Source organism: Equus quagga, chromosome 1 (genome assembly GCF_021613505.1).
Source record: "Equus quagga isolate Etosha38 chromosome 1, UCLA_HA_Equagga_1.0, whole genome shotgun sequence".
NCBI classification, from domain to species: domain Eukaryota; kingdom Metazoa; phylum Chordata; class Mammalia; order Perissodactyla; family Equidae; genus Equus; species Equus quagga.
The window spans coordinates 144,582,284-144,606,294 of NC_060267.1; the positions used below are offsets into that span (position 1 = coordinate 144,582,284).

Consider the following 24,011-nt stretch of genomic DNA (forward strand, 5'->3'; position numbering starts at 1 on the left):
AGTCAATTTCAGCAAGACATTTGACCAAGTTCCTTGTAATATTTTTTTTATAGGAACTAAATGTGGCTAGGATTCCAACCATCTGCCTTTTTTATTTCTTTTGCAGGGGAAGACTTGCCCTATGGTAACATCTGTGCCCATCTTCCTCCTTTTTCTTGCCCCTGCCAAAGCCCCAATACATAGTGTGTGTATAGGTGTAAGTTCTTCTGTATGAGCCGCCACTACAGCATGGCTACTGACAGACGAGTACTGTGGTTCTGTGCTCAGGAACCAAACTCAGGCTACCAAAGCAGAGCACATTGAACTTTAACTGCTAGGCCATCAGAGCTGGCTCTGTAATATGTTTTTAGATGAGAAAGAAACTGAACTAGATGATGGGATGGAAAAGGAACCTCGTCTTCTTTTGGATGTCTCAAAGCATCTCAAACTCAACTTGTCCAAAAACAAATTTATCAACTTCTCCCTCAAATCCAGCTCTAAGTATTAATATTTCAGTGAAAGTATCTTGTGCATTCCAGAAACTTGATAGATACTCTTGAAATGCTTCCTCCATGATCCCATGTCAAATCCAACACTGAAGCCTACCAATTTGACTCTGAAATACCTCTCAGCCGTATCATTTAATATCATTCCATTGCTGCTGACAATCAACAGTCACTCTAGTTGTTATTCTTTTGAAGTCTGTCTTTTATCTCTGGCTGTTTTTGAGATCTTCTGCTTCTCTTTGGTGTTCTACAGCTTCACCAAAATGAGTCTGGATGTCGATTTATTTTTATTGTCCTGCATGTGAATTGCTGGGCTTCATGAAAATCTTGATTCGAGCCTTTCATCAATTGTTGGAAATTCAAATATTTTTTCTAACTATTCTTTCTCTCTTTCTCCTTCTGGAACTCTGGCTAGTCCTCCTCACTCCATCTTCTCTCTGACTCTTAATCTCTCTTTCATATTTTCATCTCTGTTTCTCCCTACTGCATTCTAGATTTTTTAAAAAATTCATCTTACACTGCACTAATTCTCTCTTCAGCTGTGTTTAACTTGCTATGTAATACACTGGTTAGTGTTTTAGTTTAAATTATTATATATTTCATTTTAATGAGCTCTTTTTGTCTTTAAGTTTGTTCTTTATTCATATTTTCATTTTCACCTCATTTCTTCTTCTTCTTTTTTTTTTTTGAGGAAGATTAGCCCTGAGTTAACTGCTGCCAATCCTCCTCTTTTTGCTGAGGAAGACTGGCCCTGAGCTAACATTCATGCCTATCTTCCTCTACTTTATATGTGGGATGCCTACCACAGCATGGCTTGCCAAGCGGTGCCATGTCCACACCCGGGATCCAAACCGGCGAACCCTGGGCCGCCGAAGTGGAACGTGTGAACTTAACCACTGCACCACTGGGCCAGCCCCTCACCTCACTTCTTTAGCATAGTAAGCATTACTTTTGTACTCTGTAGCTATTAATTCTTCCATCTATATGTTTTACAGACCTGGTTCTGTTGCCTCTGGTTTTTGCTTAAGTACCGTGTTTCCTTAAGTAATTAGTGACTACTTATAGTAAATGTTTTCTCCACAGAAATTTTTGAGTCCTAGATTGAAGGTAGTTTCCTTTCAGAAAATTTGCATTGGCTTCTGTTTGGCCCTTGGAACATGACCAGCCCAGAACCCCTTTAAGAACTCTCTTTTGAGAGTGTGGATGCCACAAAGGTATTGGAAACTTGGGCTGCAAATACAAGGGTAGCTAACTTAGGGTAAAAAATCCTTAGGGGTGATCAGGGGAGGATATTTTTTCACTTTCTCCTTAGGTCCAAGATAGTAGGAGAATGATATTCTTTGCAAATCTATGGTGGAGGAGTAGGATTCTAATACTCTTTCCCCAGGGGGTCTAATGCTTTGTTAGATGCCCTACGTTGAAAGCACCCCTGGCTTTGTCTTTTAGTCTCCCAAGCCATAGGAATCCCTTGTCTTTTGGGAGGTTGTCATTTGACATATTTTTTAGGTTGTTCCAGGATTGGTGGTATGTTCAGATGATGTATCACATTTTTAGTTATTTTTTTCCCCCAGAAAACTTACATTTTTCTGGAGAGTCATCCATTACATCATGATTTTAACATTTATTTGCATAGAATAATTTTGAGCAGTGTCTCTCAACTCTGGCATCACGATAGTGTCACCCAGGTGGTTCTCAAAATTCCTGATGCCCAGGCCAGTGATATCAGAATCTCTGCGAGTATTTTTTATAGTTCTGAAAGTGATCAAAGTGTGCAGCCAAGGTTGAGAATCATTGATTTAAAGCAATCTCATTCAAGATTTAATGTGCATGTGAATCACCTGGGGATCTTATTAAAATGCAGACTCTGGGGGCCAGCTCAGTGGCGTAGTGATTAAGTTTGCATGGTCTGCTTTGGTGGCCCAGGGTTCGTGGGTTCAGATCCCAGGCAGAGACCTACACACTGCTCATCAAACCATGCTGTGGCAGTGACTCACACACAAAATAGAGGAAGACTGCCACAGATGTTAGCTCAGCGACAATCTTCCACAAGCGAAAAAAGAGGAGGATTGGCAACAAATGTTAGCTCAGGGCCAATCTTCCTCACACACACACACACACAAAATGCATATTCTGATTCAGTGTCTAGAGTGGGGGCTGAGAGTCTCAGTTTCTAATAAGCTCCCAAGTTGAAAGTGCTGCTGCTGGTCTGTGGACCACACTTTGAGGACCAAGGCTGTAGACTAGTTTTCTCTAGAAGATAAATTTTACCTCCTTTGCACCTGTGATACTCTCCTTCCCATTCCTGATGCTCTATAGTTGTTCTTTCCTCTTGTTTTTCTTGAATAGTCTGGTCATGAGTATATTTTGGGGCATTTTATTCTTTTTTTCCCCCAGGAAAGGAGCTAGCTGGATTTTATTTTAATTTCCTAATTCTACTCTTCCTGCCTGTCTTGTAGATCATTAATTTTGCTTTTATTTTTATTCATCCCTTTCTCTTATTACCCTGAGTTTACTTTTGTTACTCTTTTCTTCTCCTAGCTTTTGAATCCTAGTTTAATTATTTCTGTGTTTACTCGTTTAATAATGAAATCACAGAATGAAAGGCTCTTCCTCCGACAGGCCTGGCTACAGGGCACAGAGCACTGTCATCAACTGCATCATCTAAACAGCGAGCATGTAAGTGCAGTTATTCAGGAGAGAAGGTTTTTGGTTATACTTTTTGATTAAGTTTTAGCTCTATTACTTTGTGATCCAAGAAAACAGACTGTACAATTTCTACTTCAGATAACTTAATGAGATTTAAAAAAAAATTTGGCCTAATATAACTAAGTTCTTAAGTGTTTCATAAGATTTGGGGGGGAAGGTCCTTATATCTCTTGTAGATTATAAAATTCCATTTATTTCCATGATGTCTTTCTGTGCGGCCAGAGACCTCAGACAGTCCAGTGTGCAGTTAAGCTTGAGTATGTGCCTTATGCTCTGCCCTGTGCAGTTCCAACATTCTCCCACTGAGGAGCTGTGGGAGGGCAAGATTAACTGCAATGAAAACCCCAATAGGCGCCCTGGGACTGGAAGGAGAAGCAGTAAAACACTGGGTTCACGACAGCCCCTGTGCTCAGGCCACTTTCTCTCCTGGAGGGAGCAGGTCTGGTGTCTGGGCTCACACAGAGGTGGACTTGAGCAGGATCAGTCACAGGGGATTGACAGCCTCAGAGTCTTGGAACCATCTCCTGGCTCCCACAGGAATGGCCAGCTCAGCCTAGGGATGAAGCAAGCACAGGAATCACCCCAAGTCCAGAGACTGCTGCCCTTCCCAGGAATTTGGAAGCTGCGAGGATCTCTTCTTGTGCTGCGTGGGCTGTGGGTCTTCAGGTCCGCCCACAGAGGTGCAGCTAAAGGATCAGACACCCAGCCTAAGAGCATCGCCCAAACAAGGTGTATTAATCCTGTCCTAAACCATTACCACAACTCCACTTACTCTCTGTCTGCCTGCCCTGTGGGATGGCTCCAAGTGCGCAGGTGTCTCCTGCTGAGCGTCTGTCTATTCCTCTGAGTATTTAAATTGTCTTATTAAAAGTAGAATCTGAGCTATCTTAACCATGTAACATTGTTTATTTTTATATATTTATAGGTTATTCCTTTTTAAATTAAAAAGCCTACTTTGTCCCATTAATGCTTCTTGCCTTGAACTCTAACTTACCTAGCATTAATAGCAACACCTGACCTTCTTATTTAGAGTTTATGTGTATGTGTGTGTGTGTGTTTGTCTGTGTTAGTTTTCTATTGCTGTGTAACAAATCACCACAAACTCCATGACAATACTACTTTGCTGCTAAATTGATTATCTCACAGTTTTCAAGGGTCAGGAGTCTGGACGTTTTAGCTGGGGCCTCTGCTCAGGGTCTAATAAGGCTGGAAGCAAGGTGTCGGTCAGCTGTATCCTCATCCGGGCGACTTGACTAGGGGAAGATCCTCTTTCAAGCTCCCTCAGGTTGTCGGAGGAATTCATTCCCTTACACTTGCAAGACTAAGGTCCCTGCTGTCCTCTGACTGTCAGCAGGGGACTTCTCTCCTAGAGGCTGCCCTCAGGTCCTTGCCATGCAGCCCCTCCATCTCAGCAATGGGGAACCCCCCCATGTCACACTTCCAATCTCTCTGACTTTCCCTTCTGCTCTCAGCAGGAGAAAACGCTCTGCTTTTAAAGGGCGCCAGGGATTAGGTCAGGCCCATCCAGGTAATTTCCTTTTCCTACAGTCAGCTGTGCCATATCACACAACTTAATCACAGGAGGATTATGCAGGGCCTGTCCACCAGGGCAGGGGTCAGATGGGGTGAAACCTTGAAGACTATCTTAAAATTCTGCCTACCACAATGTTCAGTTCTTTATTTTCATCTGTTCTGTGTTACTTTGTTTACGTGGGTCTCTGGTAATGGCACTGACTTTGCTTTTTTATTAAATTTGAAGGTCTTTACTTTTTAATAGATGAGTTTAACAAATTCACGTTGACTGGGATAATAAATTGGATCTTCTTGTGTCATTTTATCTTGTGTGTTCTTGCTGCTCCCTTGCCCTTTCTAACCCCCTGCCTCCCGACATCCTTTCCTCCAGGGATCAAAGCTTCCTTTGATCCTTTTTCTCTTTCCCTGGTCATCCAGAAGTAACACGTAGTCTCTTAAATTTTTTAAGCAAACCTCCATGTTTTTAAACCATTTAACCCTATTTTCTCCATCACCATAAAGAATAAAACAGTATCTAAAAATATACCTAAGTAATTTCCCTCTTTTTCTTGTCCTTCACCAAATAAAAGGATTATAGGCTTTATATTCAGATTATTAATGCTTTTTATACTTTCTTGTCTCTTAAGAATTATTTCTGATGTCATATTAAGTTGTGCAATCATAAGAACAATTATTTAACACTAACTCAAATTTTAAAGGTTTAATTACTCATCATTTACTTTATATTTCATTCTGAGGTGTATCTTCCGATTACGTTTTTAATTGACAACAGTTTTTAGTAATTCTGAGTTCTTGAATCTCTGAGAAGTCCTTTGGGTTGAGGACTGGAAGGTACTCCCCTGTTTCCAGCTCAATGATAACACTCCTCTATTATGTTGACAGGCATTTGGAATGAGGTTAAATGCATGGGCATAATACTGATTTATTAGGCCAAAGATATATTCCCAAGATAACCAAATATAACATGAAAACAGCCAGGCATCCCTGACTAGCCACTGAACTTATCACATCCTCTAATTTCTCTGAGCTATCCTTCCTCATGGGTAAAATGGGGTTCAACCAAACCACCCTGGGGACTCGACCAGATGCACCAGTCAAGACTTTATAAAACTGATAAAAATATTAATATTTTATCAACACACTACCCCATAAAAGCAGAATTAAGTTTCAGTAAAATATTAATGAAGTCTATTGATACATGTTTAAAGATTCAGGGTCACACAGTAATGGACAGTGAATATAAAAATGAATATTTCTCTCAATGTCCTGCTTAGGAGAAAAAGTAGAGACTCAGTAAACAATACTTCCTCCAAGTGCACGTACAGTTGCATTATTTTAAAGTCTACAGGAAAGGAAATAAACTTTTGATGAACCCTTAGTATTTATCTGACAATATCACACAAGCAATTAAGACATTTATGAATGTTTTTTAGGCCCATTTACAAATGTTTTGACAGGGTTTTACAGAAGTTCAAAATTTAGAAATTACAGAACAGTTTACAATGAAAGGTCTCCCCCTTAATCCTGTCATTTAGCTTCCAGATTCCCCTCTCTACAGTCAAACAAAGTTGCGCGTTTCACACGGATCCTTTCAGAGATCTTTCATACATATACAGAAGTTCTCTCCTTCTGCCCATTTCCTCTTTCCTTTTTCTGTCTCTGTCTCTTTATTTTTTAGTGTTTTTTTGTCCCTTTTTAATAAAATTGTACCATTCCATTGTCCTGAACCTTATTTTTACTTAACATATCTTTGAGATCCTTGTATATCAGGGTAGAGTGCTTCCTCATTCTTTTTTATAACAATATAGCATTCCATGGTCCAGATATACCATAGTTTATTTTCCCAATAACTTACTGGTGTATATTTTAAACAATGTTACAATTATAACTTCCAATGTATGTTATTTCAAAAGTGTGAAGTATATTTGTAGGATAATTCTTAGAGATGATGAAATGGCTAGGTTATAGGTTACACACACCTGTAATTTTGGTGGTTGTAGCTACATTGGTGTCCATAAAGGAAATAACAATTTACACTCCCAACCATTTTTAATAGTTACAAAGCACACTACACGGTTCTTTGAAATTCTTGTCTTCAATTTCTTTTTTGTTTGGTTTTGTGGGGCTGTTTGGGATGGGAGTCTGACTAGTCATATGGGCCCTGTTTATGCCCCCAAACAATCCTGGGTCCTCTCTCTTTTCCCTAAAACATAGGAATAGCACAAAACACACACTAGTGCTATAAAGCTTCACAAATTTAGGACATACTGAAACTATCAGGGTCCAGAGTCCATTAAGTTTGAGCATCTCTACAAAGCCCATCTAAATGCTAAACTGCAACATCACAGCAGCAGAGCGCTGGTGAACTCTCGGTCCTACGAATCAATGTCTAATGAGAATTGATTTAACAGGCTCTGAGGGACCTTATCTTATTGCTAATAAAAGAAATCCAATCCAGCACTTTCCTACACTGGCTAGATATTAAATAGGGCTTATGATGATTAAGCACCAGAAAAGTTAATTAAGAGGTAATTCCAGGGGAATGTACTGATCTCATAGGGCAGCAGTCTTCTATCAGACAACATAAGGAAAGGAGAGCCGTTATCAAACTCCAAGCACTACGCAGAGCCACCACAACATGCAGGGTCACGAGGCCCCCAGCCCACCCCGGGTCAGCCACCATCAGCTAGATCTTTCTCCCAACACAGAAGGGACTCTCACTCCCACTTCAAACCTAAGGACCAGCTCTAAAAGCAGGACCTCTGCTTGGCAAAAATAACACAACACGATGGTGAATTGTTCCCATTTGTTTTCCCCATTGGATGAGGCTACCACAACACTTTAATAATATTAAACTGAAGGGTTAGGATTTATAAAAATGCAGAAGAAACGAGAATGTTGTCATAAGTTATGGTCAGCCATCAAAGCAGTTATGTCCAAAAGTTTACTGAGCTATATCTTGTCCAAATCAGAAAGAGAAAATTTCTAGAGCCTTATGATGGCTTCATACCCCTAAACATGGTCTCAGTCACGGGTGCCCTAGATGAGTCTATAGAACACAACCGTCAAGGTCATCAGGACTAAAAGTGTGTTCACAGGAGCATTCTGTCATTATGTCCACAGATGGAAAGCTGTTCCAGAGCAAACAAGTATCTCATTTAATTTTTTAAAAACCATTTGTCTTTATTGATTAAATTGATATATTTAAAATACAAAGGAAACTTTCTAAATCCTATGTGTATAAAATCCACATATCTGACACCTCAGGCCTAAAAGATCAATGCTAATTCCTAGCAGATATGTAAAACACAAGGGTTTCATATAACAAAATTTTTATTCTGTCACAAAGTCTCAAGAGTTTATTGTTTTTTAGAAGGTTAGTGGTAGTCCTTTCTGCCTTCCGTGCCTGACACAGAATGAGATCAAAGAAAACTTTGGTGACGTGGCTCTCTTTTGTTATTCTGACCTGCACTTGACACACACTTCCTATTCTGAATGCACGGAGAGGGACTAAGTCCACAGGGCTGCTAACATTGTTACACCGTTCGTGAAACGCGGCTCTATTTGCTTAATTGGCCATAAACAGAGAGCCCTTGCTAAGCAGCACTTGCCGTAAAGAACTCAGCACAGGGTGTGTTCACTTGGATGCTGTCCACAAGCTTCAGAAGGAGCAAACACAAAACGTTTCACCAGCAAGCAAACACTGTGTGAGTAACTGGCATGACCCTCCGGAAACCTACTCAGTGGTGTGTCTCAGTCGCCTGGAAAAGTTTTATTTCACGCATTTAAGCCAGTCATTCTATTTTTAGAATGAATTTTAAGGATAAAAGATTGGAGAAGATGACAAAATTTCATGACATACGAGGATGTTCATTGCAGCATTCTTTATGATACAAAAATCACAAACAACCCAAATATCCTATAATCAAGAAATGGTTAAATAGATTAAGGTGCATTCATAGGATATGATGTTTTACAGTGTGATATGATATATGATATGACATGATATTACAATACAACATAATATAATACAGCCATATCTAATGACATAGGACATTGCTTAATATAATATTAAGGGAAAACTATATAGAACGCCAATATGCTTTTCAAAAATCTGTCTACTATATATACACATGCACACCCTTTTTAAAAAAATTACACTTCCTCCATAATGGCATTTCTCACACTAAACTACCAAAGTGCTTACCTGTTTTGCTTTCCACTCACTTCCCTCTCCCTCTTGTAGACGCCCCCCCTACACACACACACACACACACACACACACACACACACATACACGGCAACCCCCAGTGAGACAGTAAGTTGTGTGGGGGCAGGATCTTGTCTGTGCATCTCACAAACTTCCCCAGAGTGCAGCAGTACATACAATTCAGCTCAATAAAGCCCATGAAAGGCAGTAACTCATAATAAATGCTGAACATCTAGAAGGCCACTTACCACTCTTTTTACAGTGGGTATTTCTAAGGTGTGCAATTACATATCATTTTTATTTTCTTTAAACTTCTATGTCTTTTGCCTAGTTTTCGATATTGTCACGTGTTTATAATCAGAAAGCATTTTTTAAATAAATGAAATAATATTTATTTGCTTTCTAATGCATTTTTATTCCATTGTTCAGTGTGATGAATATTTAAGTGCTCACAATGAATAATGTGTCACCATCCAACCAAGTAGAGTGGAACACTTGAGCATTAAGAAGTCATGTGCCAGTAAAAAGTAAAATGATTAATTTTCTCTCTGTTAAGACAAGTAAAGAAATAGGGGCTAATAATCCATAAATCTGAGAGAAAATAAAATACACCATTGAAAAAGAGCAGACCTAAGAACATGTTCTCATTGTTAGCAAAAAATCTAGGACAGGGGCCGGCCCCATGGCCGAGTGGTTAAGTTCACACGCTCCACTTCGGCGGGCCAGGGTTTCACCAGTTTGGATCCTGGGTGCAGACATGGTACTGCTCATTAGGCCATGCTGAGGCGGCGTCCCACATGCCACAACTAGAAGGATCCATAACTAAAATATACAACTATGTACTGGGGTGGTTTGGGGAGAAAAAGCAGAAAAAAAAAAAAGGAAAAGAAGATTGGCAACAGTTGTTAGCTCAGGTGCCAATCTTTAAAAAAAAAAAAAAACCTAGGACAACATTCAAAATTCTTTTACTATATCATCTACTTTAAAACAAAGAGAGTTGTAGTTTGAACAATACAATTCATGTTCCTTTGGAAACTAGAGAACAGCAGTATCATTCTACAACACCACCTTGTCCTTCTCAGCACCCTTACTCACCTTACAAAGGGGACTCACAAGTGTCACGTGTTACCTAGGACTTTATGGCTTTTTTCATTTAAACATATGCTCATCATAAAAAATTCTGCAAACACAATAAAGTATAAAGGAAAACTACTCATAATACCATCACCAAAAAATAACCAATGAGTTATCCTGTGTATGTTCACGCAAATTTATGGATATGTGATTCAACTGTGTTAAATATACACACATATAAAATGCATACTTCAGCATATTTTTATTGGCTATTTAATATCTATCTACTATTAAACATACATTAAACATATTTTACTTCCCAGTTCTTTAGGACCCCTACGTGTCTTATAAATGGGGAGACTAATAAGAATTAGGATAAATAGACTGCTAACATATACACATACAGGTGTGCATAGTCAGTTTGAGTATATGTATGTATATACACACATATATATGCACTTATATATACTCATTGATAATATGTATTATTTACACACACTCTCCTTAATTCTACTTCTGGAATAGGTCCTATGTTATGATTATAGACTTATTTCCTCCTTGGAATATTGGCTATGAACTGTTATTCATTTCAGCATATTACCCTGCCATTAAGCATTACATTATGCTTCTGTGATTGTTAAACATAATTCTAGAACTTCAAAATCATTACAATTCTAAGTTATTTTTTCCAAATATAGGCAGCAAAAATGTGAAAAGGAAAAAATCTTTTTAGAAATTATAAATTTGAAATTTTTTTCTTTACAAAACTAAAATAGGCAATTTGCAAAAAGTCTGCAAAACAGAAAAGGCTATAAACCCAGGCACTATCCCGTGAACCTAAGACAACCACTGTTACCTTCTGCTTTGCGATTGACATACACATGCTCAGGGACATGTGTGTGTTTTATTAGTTGTAATTCCAGTGATCATAATATTCTATATCCTGCTTTATTTTTTTTAACTACTCCTTGCTCCTTTTCCCATGTAGCTACATAGTCTCCATGAGCATCTGCAGAAAGGACCGGATCATGCTAGAACGTTGCCCACTCTGGCTATTTTCCTGCTGGAACGTTCTGCTATGAGCTGGCTGCTCTCCTTCTGCTGTCTGATGGAACCAGCCTCTTCCCTCAGGAGTCGGTCAGAGGCAAAAAAAAGAGAGATGAATCAAAAGTGAGCCAATTTTGTGGCTCATTAGAAAATTCATTCATGGGATTTGAAATTTTAAATCTGAAGCCAAAATGAGATTTGGGGGCAGCCTGCAGCTTTCCCAGGTCCAGAAATTACATTTTAAAATTGACCCAACAATTGAATGGCTGACGTTTGAGATTTTGTTAAAATATTTGACACGGGGGACCCACAGAGGCTGACTGAGCTACCAGTGTATGGCTAGCCAGCGCTGACCAACTTTGGTCATCCCTCAGGACATGACACGTCTCCTACGAGGAAGGGAAGATAATGTGGTGGGAAGAGCATGGACCCTGGAGATAAGCTATGAGGGTTCAAACTCCAGCTTCGCCACTTGTAAGCTATAGAATGTTAGGCACTTTCCATGCCTCAGCTTTCTCATCTGTTATATGAGCACCTACTGACCACCATAATGGCTTATATTAAGACAGAAAATGCCAAGTTTTGGTGAGGATAGGGAATAATCGGAACTCTCATATGTTGCTGGTGCAAGTGTAAACTGGTACAAATGCTTAGGAGAACTATTTGGCAATACCTGCTCTGGCTAATGCATACATGCCTTCTGACCCAGAAATCCCACTCCTAGCAATATACATAACATGAATCTGGTCATATGGTCACCTCAAGACAGAATGCACACAGCAGAAGCACCTGCAACAGGTCCAGAGTAGAAACTACCCAGATGTCCACACAGACTGTAGAATAGATCAACAAACACATTGAATATTCTAGAGTAACGAGAATAAACAATCTATAACTACACGTAACGTGTGGATAACTCTCATAAACAATATTGAACAAAAGAGGCCCAACTTGAAAGTGATTGTATACAGTGTGATTCTATTTGTTTAAAAATAGGCAAAATTGATCATGCTACTAGAAGTTTAGATGGACCTTGTCCTTGAGGGGCAGTGACTAGAAGGGGACACACAGTGGCTTCTGGAAGCTGGTGATGTCCTGCTTTTTGATCTGGAAGCTGGTGACACAAGGGTGTTCAGTTTCAAGGTTGGTGCCAAGTTTCCCTGTTTTCTCCTGGGCATAGAGACCTCAGTTTAGCTACAGCTGGTTGGGAGCTGTTTCTCTAAACCTTCATCCTTAATTCCCTCTCATTCTTCTTATTTACTCTGACTCTCCCTCTACCTTTACAATCCGACCTATGATTTAATTCACTACAGTTCTAAATTACCCTTCTTCCTCTCCTAAAACAAGGTTATATAAAATGAGGTTAATTCTCCCCTGGTAATAATTCAGGAAAACTAAAAGCTCTCTTAGCACCACTAAACAAAATTCACTATTGTTATGAAAGTTAAAGTCAGCAGTGGCTATAATTTAGCAGTTAACTTGTCATTAGTTGTTTTTATTTTTCTTATTAAATCATATCTTTCAGGCCTCTGGTCATTTTGTAGCTCTTACCTGAGTCCCCTTTATTAGCTCCCTTTTTATTTGGGCTCATACACGAAGGCCAGGCCCAAAGAAAGGCCATATTGGATGCTACTGGACAAACTCCACTTCCTCTGATTGGTGACAGGCCTTGAATACACAAGCACCAAGTGGCCCACATCGCAGAGACTGGCTTGTCTTGAGGACAAAGAGCAGGAGTGTGTCTGAACTCCTATCCAGAGGCTTCGCCCCTGCCTGAGATGCTGCTCAGGGGAGCCATGGCACAGAGAAGGTGCATGGCAATGTTCACACCATTTTGCTTTTCAAAAGTGGGGAGACAAAGGACATGAGCAAAATGCACCGAATGTTCGCCTCAGAAACCTGCGTGAAGATAAAGTGTCAAAGACTCCAACTTGTAAGAAAAGATTATTTTTCAATAAGAATAGCATACTAGTCATAAGGAACAGCCCTGCCGCTGTCCTGGCAAACAGGCATCTTGTCCCAAGTACACTGAAGGCAGCTCTGTCTGTCTTTGGAAGATGAACACACCAGAGTCAGACTGCTGTTATCAGGAAGGCAGCCAGATTCATGCACCTGACTTTAAATCTCCTGGCTGAAACCAGAATCCTCAGCACGGGTGGACTAGAATACAACCATGGTCAATCACAGCAACCAGGAATCTGACAAGGAAAGGGCAGGAATAAAGGACAGGTGTGGTTTGCAATGACCTTTTCAAATTATTTCTTGATCCCTTAAACTAAACTGTCTATTCTTACTGGTGAAAGCCAAGAAAAGAGCAGTATGGTTTGACAGAAGGAAGTGCAAGACTCTAGTTTCTCTTTTACACTTTACTCTTTGGCCTTGTGCAAGGCACATGCAAAGTGCTAACACCTCAGAGAGCTCGTCTCTAACATGGGGAGAAAAACGACTTGCCTGTAGGAAGGTAAGAGATGGGTCACCCATGATCTCTTGGAGTATCTTCCAGTTCTAAAATCTAAGATTCAAGGGCTGGAAGCACCAAATGATTTAACTTGGGCTGGAGCGTGGTGGTCAAGGGGTAAGGCTTGGAGGTGCAGGCAGATCTGGGCTTGAAGAGCAGCTCTGCCACTGTGGAGCTGGGTGACTCAGGGTCAGTGACTTCTCCTCACTGAACCTCTGTTTCCTCAGCTGTAAACTGGGGATAAGAATGCCCACCTCACACAAGTACTCTAAGAACTGATTTAGACCAAGTCCATGAAGCACTGAACTAAGCCTGACCACAAAGGCAGGTGGTTTAAGGACCTGGAGAATGACAACCTGGACATGGTCCAGTTACTTCACTTCAGAGTGAAGGAGATATATACATACACATACACATATACATGACATATATATATCATTTACATTTACCCACAGATAATGTTTAAAACTGAAATATAGATCACAAGTGCTCAAGAGGGTGCTTAGAGTCTTGGGAGAAATCTGCCAGGGTTAGGAGCCCGGAACTATGAGCTCCCTGTCCTGAGCACCATTTCAGGTAGGGTGGGGAGCTCTCATTTGTCATGATGTAAGCATATCTCTGTGTGCTGCAGTTACAGGGTCTGCCTTCTGGTGCTTCCCATCTTCTCAAGTTGCAGTGCAAAACACCAGGCTGTGCACTGAGCATGGCCAACGTGGGCCTCCAGAGAGGCCTCATTGTTCGAGAACTGGCAGCCCACCCTACCATGTCTTATTTGCTTCCTCAAGACACTGAGGCTCTCGAGTTATAAGTGTACATCTAAGCCACGCAGTCGGCCTTCAGTGGCCCTCTCCCATTCCCATTTCCACCCAGCTCCATGAATACTCATCACTCTTCTATAGAGGCTGCACTGGCTATACTGTGGTTCTGGCTCCTCCCTTGAAGGGACTGTGGCCAATGCTAACATTTCCAAATTTCCCACAAATACAGGATGCAGAATGAGAAATTGGAATTCTGGGAATTCTTGGGAAATCTCAAAGTCATAAGTTTCTTAAAAAACTTCCAACGTTCTTCATACTCTTTATGCATTATTACAAATAACTAAAAGATGTGTTTAACAAAAAGAAATATTCAGTTTAGTAGCATTTACAAAGAACTGTAGCCCATACCAAATAGTCAAACACCAGAAAACAAGGGTGAACATTATTTGGTAGTATTTGAATAATGTAATATTCCAATCTCCTAGCAAAATTAACAGCACTACACAGACTTACATATTGAAATTGCCAATTTAAGGGCTTACTTGTTTTCCAAAACTTAACATATCGTGAAACATCACTCACAGGATTTGTATAAAGTATACCATGCCTATAAACTTATTAATATTTATTTTATTTGCAAAATTGACTTAGTTTCACAGCAGCTGGTGCCATAGACACACACTTATAACACAGAAATAGCTACAAGCAAGAATGACTAATGGGACCATCACTGCTTCTCTCCTACCTGCTCTGTCCTGTTCCTAGAAATGGCCTTGACCTTCACCTCTGTGTGTCAGTGTTTTCTGTTCTTCCTTTTGCTTGACGGCAGTGGACCCCTTCAAACTAATAACAGCTCGCCACTGATTGTTAAACTTTATTTCTTAGAAGAAAATTATAATACTTTCCCCTATTTTCGTGATGTCGCTACTGATTTTTCTTGGGATTTAGGATTTGGGAAAGCATGCAAATTCCCCAAGTCATGCTGGGAAGGAATTCCCATATGGAGACATGAGCCAAGGCTTCCAGTGGGGATGCCTGGCCTCCAGTGCTCTCTTTTCTTCCTACAGAACTACTTCCCTGACTTCCTGATTCACTTCTCCTCCCTGAAGCTATAGGAAGGTTCCTACTCTCCTCATAACTCCTGGGCCGTATTATGACAATCCACTCAGTTCATGAATGTGCTTTATTCTTCAGTTCCAGTGTTCCTTGAGCACCAACTGTCTGTGATCTACAGAACCCCTCCTTGCCTTGTGCACCAGCATCTCCACGACCTTGACAACTGACAGTCACCCCAACTGCCCACAACCTTGTCTGAGACCTTCCAGTCCCCCAAGGCCCACTTTATCTCTACCTCCCCCCGTTTAAAGAATTTAAACCGGTGGTGCAGAGTCTGAGTTTACACAGGCACAAAAAACACCACCTGAACTCAGGAACGTAGTGTTGTAAGGAGGGAGCCAAGGGTCAGCGCAAGGAGGTCTGCCCCAGGACTCCTATCCCAGTTAATGCCAAAGCAGAAGGCAACACCAGGCAAGGCAGGGAAGCTGTCGCTAACACACAAGTCAACGAAATGGAACAAAATGTCATCAGGTCACAGGAGGAGGAAAACAGATCAGCCTGAGAGTGGGAGAGGGAAGCTCAAGCCTGGGGTGGGGAAGGGCACCTTCTCGTTTGTTTGTTTTTTTTAAGATCGTCTCATTTTTATTCACTTGATATTTTTATTATCCTCATTTTGGGTAAAACACCAATCTTGTCCTACCACTGGCCCTTTAACCACATAAACACAAGCATCACAACCACATAATAACCAACTGACAACAACCTCGCTCAGTCATTGCCTGGACCTTCCCCACTTGTATTTAACATGTTCTCTCTCAGACCTCGTCTCTGGACAACTGTGAACTCAGTGTCTTCTCCAGAAGTTCCTGCCTTATGGTATCTAGATTCGTTCTCCATCATAGGAGTGTCCCTGCCACTTGGTTCTTGGCTTTTCTAAAATGACTTCTCTTGCTTTTATCACTTTAGCTTTGGGAAGAGGCAGTTTCTATCTGCTCTGCCCACTTCTTTGGTAGAGTTGCCTTCAAATTCTGCAGTCGAAGAGATGGAGCTTTCAAAGACACCTGAGCAATGGATTATTCTATCATTTCCTGTCGCCCTCAACTCTTGATTGAATGCCTTGCTGTATATTGATAACATTTCTCATCTATGAGGAGACTTTTGATTTTTAGAAAGATTAAGAATAACTCAGGCACTGCTCTCTTTCTGCTTCTTCTCCAGCTGGACTCCAGAGCTAGATTCTGGGTATCCTATCGCATCTCATCAGATCCCGCAGCCCACCACAGTAAGATATGCAAAAGAAAAGAAGAAAAATAACTCCTTTGTTCCCTGTGGACCAGTCCTGTCCTTCTCTGAGCTGTTTGCCTCTGCCTGTGCTGTGGTGATCCCACCCGCTTAGCACACTGGGATGAGCTCTTCTCCAACTCCCAGCCCGGGTTCCAGGCTCGTCTCTAAGACCTGGGCATGGTGTTGTTCAACTTGTTTCCTGAAGCCTGCATCTCAAGTGTGAGCTTACACCCTCTCTGCAGGAAAAAGTCCTGAGGGTAGACATGTAAAGCAAAGTCTATCACTTCTGCTGCTTCTGCCCTCCCTGGCTCTAGGCTTGCAGAGCTGGTGTGCCTCTTAGAAGACCACATGCCATGCTGCAGTTACCGCTCCACATGCCTGCTTCCCTGGGAGACCACCGCCTGTACTTTTAGGTGTAGTAAGGAATCTGGTGCATGGCCACAGCATCAAGCAATGTTGGCTGAACTACATCCAAAATTCCCCAAAGAAGACAAAAGTACTAAGTACTGTCATATCACAATGTTAGCCAATGTATGGTAGGATAGTATAACTCAGCGCTCTCAAACTTTCCTGGAGGCCTTGTTCAAACACACATTGCTGAGGGCCACCCCCAGAGTTTCGGATTCAGTAGGTCTGAAGCAAGAGAATTTCCATTTCTAACAAGTTTCAGATGATTCTCATGCTGCTCTCTAGGGTTCCAACATAGCTTTACCTACAAAAACAGGTGGTGGTCCAACTTTGGCCTGCGGGTCCATAGTTTGCCAAGCTCTGCACTAAAAGGTTCTTAATTCTGAGCTATACACTTTGTAATCATGGTGATTAGACAAGAAATTAGAAAGCTAAGAAAGACACTTTTGCCTGTATTGCTGCTTCTAGATTCACCTAGTTTGTTAGAGGGTCATTTATTTTAGAGCAGTCCTAGAGATGCTGTGTACTCTGTCCTCGTTTAAACTCTGGTCTACACATTATTAGAGTTAACACCATTCATGCAAGTATAACTTTAAATTTTATATGCAAATTATGCTTTAACATATTCAATTCAGGGGCTTATGCCAATGCTCCAAGAAAAGTGTAAGCACATCACTGGGAAGTGAGGCCTGAGGGCCTGGCCTCTGACACTAGGCACTGACTGTATCTAAGACACAGACCTGAGGGGTGGAGAGCAGCCTCAAAGCTATTATGCTACAAGAGTGGAGAGAAAACTGAATGAGTGCTCAGCATCCTTGACTGTGGAGCTCTCTGGCCTCTTCTGGACCAGTACAGACTAGGTCTGTGGACAGTGAAGGGAAGAGATAGAACTCATTCTGAGGGTGCAAGGCTGACTGATAGAAAGACCAATTTCCAGTTTGGAGGTATTTTCCAAATTCCTGTTCTTCTCCAGAATGGCTCTTTACACGCTGGTGCAGCGCTCCTTTCATAGTATCCTACTGCCTCTCTATGGTTGATTACAGTATTGAATTTTCTACATCTTTGCTGATTATCTGTTTAGTAGTTCTATTAATTGTTCAGAGAGGCTGTTGAAGTCTCTATCTCTAACTGTTGATTTGTCTATTCCTGTTTTTAGTTCTACCAGTTTTTGCTTTATGTATTTTCAAGCTCTGTTTTTTGGTACATATACATTTGGGATTGTTATGTCTTCTTGGTGGACCAACCCTTTTATCATTATGTAATGCCTCTCTCCGTCTTTGGTGATTTTCTTTGCAGTTTAGCTTATCTGATATTAAGATAGCCACTCCTGTTTTTTAAAACTAAGGTTTGCATGATAATCTTTTTCCATACGTTCACTTTCAACCTGCCTATATTGTTATATTTGAGGTGAGTTTCTTATAGATAGCATATCATTGGGACATGTCTCTTTTGCTAATTTGTATCTTTCCTTGGTGTATTTAGGCTATTTACACTTAATGTAATTATTGATATGTAAGGGCTTAAATCTGCTATTTTATTTTTTTCTGTTTATTCTCTCTTTCATTTCTCTATTTTCTTTGTCCTGCCCTCCTGTGGGTTACTTTAATATTTTTTAGAATTTCATTTCGATTTATCTAATGTTTGAGAATGTATCTCTTTGTATAGCTTTTTCAGTGGTTAGTAGGTAAGACATTTTATCACACTTATCAGTGGGTAAAATTTATCACACTCTACTGATATAGTCATTTTACTAATTCAAGTAAAATATAGTAACCTTATCTCCCTTTAAGTCTGTTTACCCCATTTGCAATATAATTGTCTTAAATATTTCACCTACATACATTTAAAGTCACATCAGACAGGTTATAATTTTTGCTTTAACTGTCAAACATAATTTAGAAAACATATTTAGAAGAGGATAAAGAAAACATTATATTTACTTATATTTTTGCTTGTCAAATTCTTTCTTCTTTTCTGATACTCTAAGATTTCTTCTTTTATCATTTTATTCCTGTCTAGAGAACTTTCTTTAGCCAGTTTTTTATCAAAGGTCTGCTAGCAACAAATTCTTAGTTTTCCTTCCTCTGAGAATGTCTTGATTTCCCTTCACTCCTGGAGGACATTTTCACTACGTATTGGATTCTGGGTTGACAGTCCTTTTCTTTCATCACTTGAAAAATAATGTGCCACTGCTTTCTGGTCTGCGTGTTTTCTGTTGAGAAATCTATCATTCTAATTGTTTTTCCCCTCTAGATAGGGTGTCATTTTCCACTGGCTGTTTTCAAGATTTTTTCCTTTTTTAGTTTCAGACGTTAGTTATGATGTGTGTTGGTGCGGATTTCTTTAGGTTTACCTTAAGATTCACTCAGCTTCTTGAATCTGTTGGTTTGTGTCTTTTGCCAAATTTGGGAATTTTTCAGCCATTATTCTTTCAAGTACTTTTTCAGCCCTCTTTGTCCTGGGACTCTGATAACAGGAATGTTAGATCCTATCTTATAGGCCCACAGGCCCCTAAGGTTCTGTTCATTTTTTTTATTCCAGTCTACTTTCTCTGTGTTGTTCACATCTGGTCATTTCTACTGTTCTTTCTTCCAGCTCATTGATTCTTTCTTCTGTTTTTCCATTCTGCTATTGAGTTTCAGTTATTATATTCTTCAATTCTAAAATTTCCATTTGGCTCTTCTTTATATCTTCTTTGTCTCTGCTGAAACTTTCTACTTCTTTCTGAGGTTTTTTGTTTTATTTTGTTTTTTTGTTTGTTTCTAGCATGTTCAAAAATGCTCAGTGAAGCATTTTTATCATGGCTGCTTTAAAATATTGCCTGTTAATTCTATCATCTCTGTCATCTCAGCGTTGGCATTGATTGACTATCCTTTTTTCATTCAGTTTGAGATGTTCCTGGTTCTTGGTATGTGAGCAACTTTTTATTGAAGCCTGTACATTTTTTGCTTATGTTCTGAGTCTCTGGATCTTAATTAAGCCTGTTTTAGCTGGCCGTCTCTCATACCAGTGTGGCATTGTTACTGCCAGATAGAGGTAGAAGTCCAGGTTCCCCACCTGGCTTCTGTTGACACCTGGGGAGGAGGTTCATTGTTACTGCTGGGTGGGAATTTCAGCCCCTAAATGGTCTTCACTGACTCCACAGTCTGGATGGCCTCATTATTGCTGCACAATAGTGAAAGTTTTGACTCTTCACTAATCTCCTCTGACACCACCCTGGCTGGCAGCAGGAGGGGCACCTTGTTTCTGCCAGGTACATGTAGAAATCTCGCTCTCCACATGGCCTCACTTACACCACAACAGAAGTGGGGGCTTGTTATTGGCCATGGAGGATAAAAGTTCCAGCTCCCTACTTTGCCTTCTCTGAATAGGGGTGGGGGCCACAGGTATTTCTCTGTGGTGTTTGGATGGAGAATAGCAGTTATTGTCTAAAAGTTTTCTGTCTTGTTCAGCTGTTCCTTTCCTGGTCCTTAGGCTATTGTTGGGGCATTTTTTGTCTGTGACCATTTGTGTTTCTAGGTTGCCAGATTTTTTACTTCTAAGTGTCATGTGTATATATATATATATATATATGGCAAAAAGAAAACCCAGGGAACTCACCACTGTGTCCTTCCTCAGTTCCCAAGGTACTTAACCAGTCTGCCTTCTTCTGTCTCTCTTGTAAAATCTTCTTGTGTTTATCTTAAATATAGTGTGCAGAGTTTTTAGTTGTACCTAGTAGAAGGAATAGGGACAAATACCTCTATTCTATCTTCCTGGAAGAAGAAGTCTACCAGCTGTTGGCATTTTTAAAACGTACCTAGAATTGGGTTATAATATCCCACATGAATATGTGTGAATTTTATAGCAAATTTATTTCTCAATGTTCAAAATTCAAACCCCCCCCCAAAAAACAAATTTATTTTAAATAATGATTATTTGCATTTAAGCAATACAGTGAGTTTAAATATTCCCTTGAAAGCAGGTGGGAGTTGGGGACTGTAGATCTCCTGACATTTAAGTGAATACCTAACTGCACTAGAAAACAAAAACTAAACAAGGGGCACGTTGTCACGATTGAGGAAACAGCACAAGACTGTCTGTGCTCCCTTGCTGTGCTGCTTTATGTAACATGCTTAACTCCTGGGGACTTAGATTCTTCACTCATTAAATAAGCAGGTTATACCTGAATTTAGGACTCATTTTTAAGTTCTACTTTAGCTCTTAAATTCTATCATTTATTCTGGAATATTCTCTCTCTACTTCAGAGAGGAAACTAAGGTTTGATAATGTCAGGTCTAGGGACAGGCTTCCCAAAGTTACAGGGAAGACATGAAGATCACATGAAGTTTTTCCAACCAGAGGCATCCTTGCCGTTCTCAATAGTGGCAAGAGTAGACCAGGATCTCTCCCGTGTCAGGTGATCTTTTGAGCACATCAGCAATACTGAGGACTTTAATGGCACATTACAGCACAGTGTCTCCAGAGTGAGGGGACTAGAGGACAGGGACCAGCTGGTGTGATTCCTGAAGAAACAGCCCAGAAGGGAGTCTCTGCTGGACTGTGGGGCTGCAATATACAAGACTCAGGAAACCGCCTTCGAGGCAGAAATGTTTCTCTGGGAGAAAACACTCCAGGGGCTGCATCCAAGGCCAATTAGTCATGCTGGGGTGCCTGCATGTGTGAGAGCTTCTACTTAGTATTTAAAAGCTTCCCTTTCATATTTAAGCTGTCAAAGCAGAAAGTGTGATTTTCTCAGAAATCACCTCTTCATTGGCCCCCCATCCATTTTCTACTTCATACGGAAATAATTTGTTTCTACAATCAAAAAGAAAAGAAGCCACTGAACAGTTCCTATAGAAGGTATACAGGGAAACAGGAAATGCATAGAACTCCCTAAATAAAAGGTGTCAGAATCCCTGATTCTAAGGGGAAAACGTCCCGGCAGCTGACAGTCTCCTTTGGCCATAGCAGGTCAGCACACGAGTGAATGAATGTACAAAATGATGAGAGACATCCAAGGTCTAAGTGAGTAAGCGTCACTGTAAAACAAGCACTAGTATTTCTGCCCATAGAGAATCATCTAATAACAAAAAAAGGGAAAGTACCTTACTTTAGGAATAGCCAAACTATAAAACTATTTAAATATACTAAATATATATGAACATTTAAGGGTAACTCTAATTATTTAATTCCTGGACCAGATAAAACAGCCAGGAGTAAGCCACTAACAGCTCTCACCCTGAGTTCCTATGAGTTCTTACTGTGTTCCAGGGGCTGTCCACAGGGCTTTCCATGTATTAATTCATTTTACTCTCCCAACACTCCAGGCAGGTACTCTCAACATCTTCATCGTACAATGGGGAAAGTGGAGGCACAAAAAGATGAGGGAACATGCCCGGGATCACACATCAGGTGAGGATTCTTTGGCTACAAAACAAACCAGCATCAATGAACCCCTTAGTTTTTATATTTTCAGCAAGACAAGTAGTGAAATTGAGTGTCTCGCATTAAATACCAATCCTATGCCTTTACTCTGAGATTCACGTAAAATGAATAAATACTGTATGAAGGAAGGGGGATTAAAAATACAGTCAACAATGAATTTTAGTCTTTCTGTCTCCCTTTCTCTTGTACCACACACACCCCAAAGCATGGGAGGCAATGTAGGCCATCATGGACCTCCTTCAGGACCACACAAAACTGTTTATGCTCTCACAGCAATAGAAGCTTCTAGGATCTGGTTCTGGATAACTCAGCTGGATAAACGTGATTCCAGAGGAACTAACCCAGGAGAGGAAGAAGGAAAAGGCAGGAAGGGAAGGGAGAGAGTGGGAGGGAAGGGCCACATGGCAAAGGCCCAGGGTCTGGGGAAATGCAGGTCCTGTCAGGGCTCAGAGATGCAGCACAGAGAGGGAGACAGCCACAGCCACTGTGCTGGCTGACCTGGGACCTCTCCTGAGCCTTGGTTCAGGGCTGGGCAAGATCTGGCACGAGCACTCAGGTAGGCTCCAGCAATGGTGACTAGGGCAGTGGGGTAGGGGGTCCTGTAGATGGGATTCGGAGAGCAACACAAAACCATGTCGCTCCCACCAGGGGCCTGGTACAGTCTTGGGAAGTGAGAAAGCCCAGGCTCCAGGCACATTTCCAGCATGGAATAGGGCAAAGGCACAGCCCAGGCTACCTTACGCTGGATGAGGAGTGGACCCTGGTGGCTGCAAGATGCTCAGCCTGGAAGATATAAAAGGTGAGCTAAGCATTGCAAGGTGGGAGATGACTGGGGAAAGCTGTCACAGCTACACAGGCTAAGCAAACACGAACATTTGGGCGAACCTGGCAGAGGCCAAGGATATGCCATTCCAGCGCTAACTCCAGAGGTGGTCAGAACCAAAGACCCTGCCAAACTACTAGGCAGGTCACCACATCTGGAAACCCAGAATCTGGCTGGATGCCAGAGGTAGGCACTCTAGCTCCAGCCTGAGGCATGGGGATAAGGATCATCCAAGGAAGGAGGCTTAAGTCCTACACCTCCCTATGCAGAATGGGAGCTCTGAGTGAGGGCAGCAGGGGGCAGGTGAACTGCAGCGGCCTGGGATTCAGAGGGCACCTGGGGCCCAGCTCTTCCAGGGATTCAAGGCATCAATCCAATTTCCAGCAAAGGGATCCCTAGGCTGAAGCAGAAATCTCCCATCTGAGAGAAGGGGCCCATTATAAGCCACCCCAAGAGTCAGAGATGTTATTCACGAATCTCCTTATGAAGGTATCATTACTGAGCAAAGGCTTGCCACCCAATGTGCATAAAGAGCCAATTATGAAGAGCATCAGCCTTTATTTGCTAAGAGTAGCTTTACTTGCAAGATCCATCTGCAAGGAGGTAGGGGACATATGCTCTCAGATCTGTCTCCCCGATCCAGGGCTTAGGGTAAAATTTATGGGATGAAGGGCAGGACAGTCTGAAGTGTGGAGATAGAGGACTGGAGGTAAGGAAAAGTGAGGTAACTGATGACCTGCGC

General features: G+C 41.1%; 1 protein-coding gene across 4 annotated transcripts in view; it reads right to left on the minus strand.

Moving 5' to 3' along the window:
• Positions 1–24,011, minus strand: part of MYRIP (myosin VIIA and Rab interacting protein) — a 338,714-nt gene that overhangs the window by 258,313 nt on the left and 56,390 nt on the right. The window contains exon 2 of one of the 4 annotated variants that reach the window (XM_046645545.1): positions 22,263–22,428. The exons of the other annotated variants lie outside the window; for them this stretch is intronic. The gene's annotated coding sequence lies outside the window, so the exon portion shown is untranslated. The remainder of the gene's footprint in view (positions 1–22,262; positions 22,429–24,011) is intronic. 4 annotated transcript variants of the gene reach the window in all.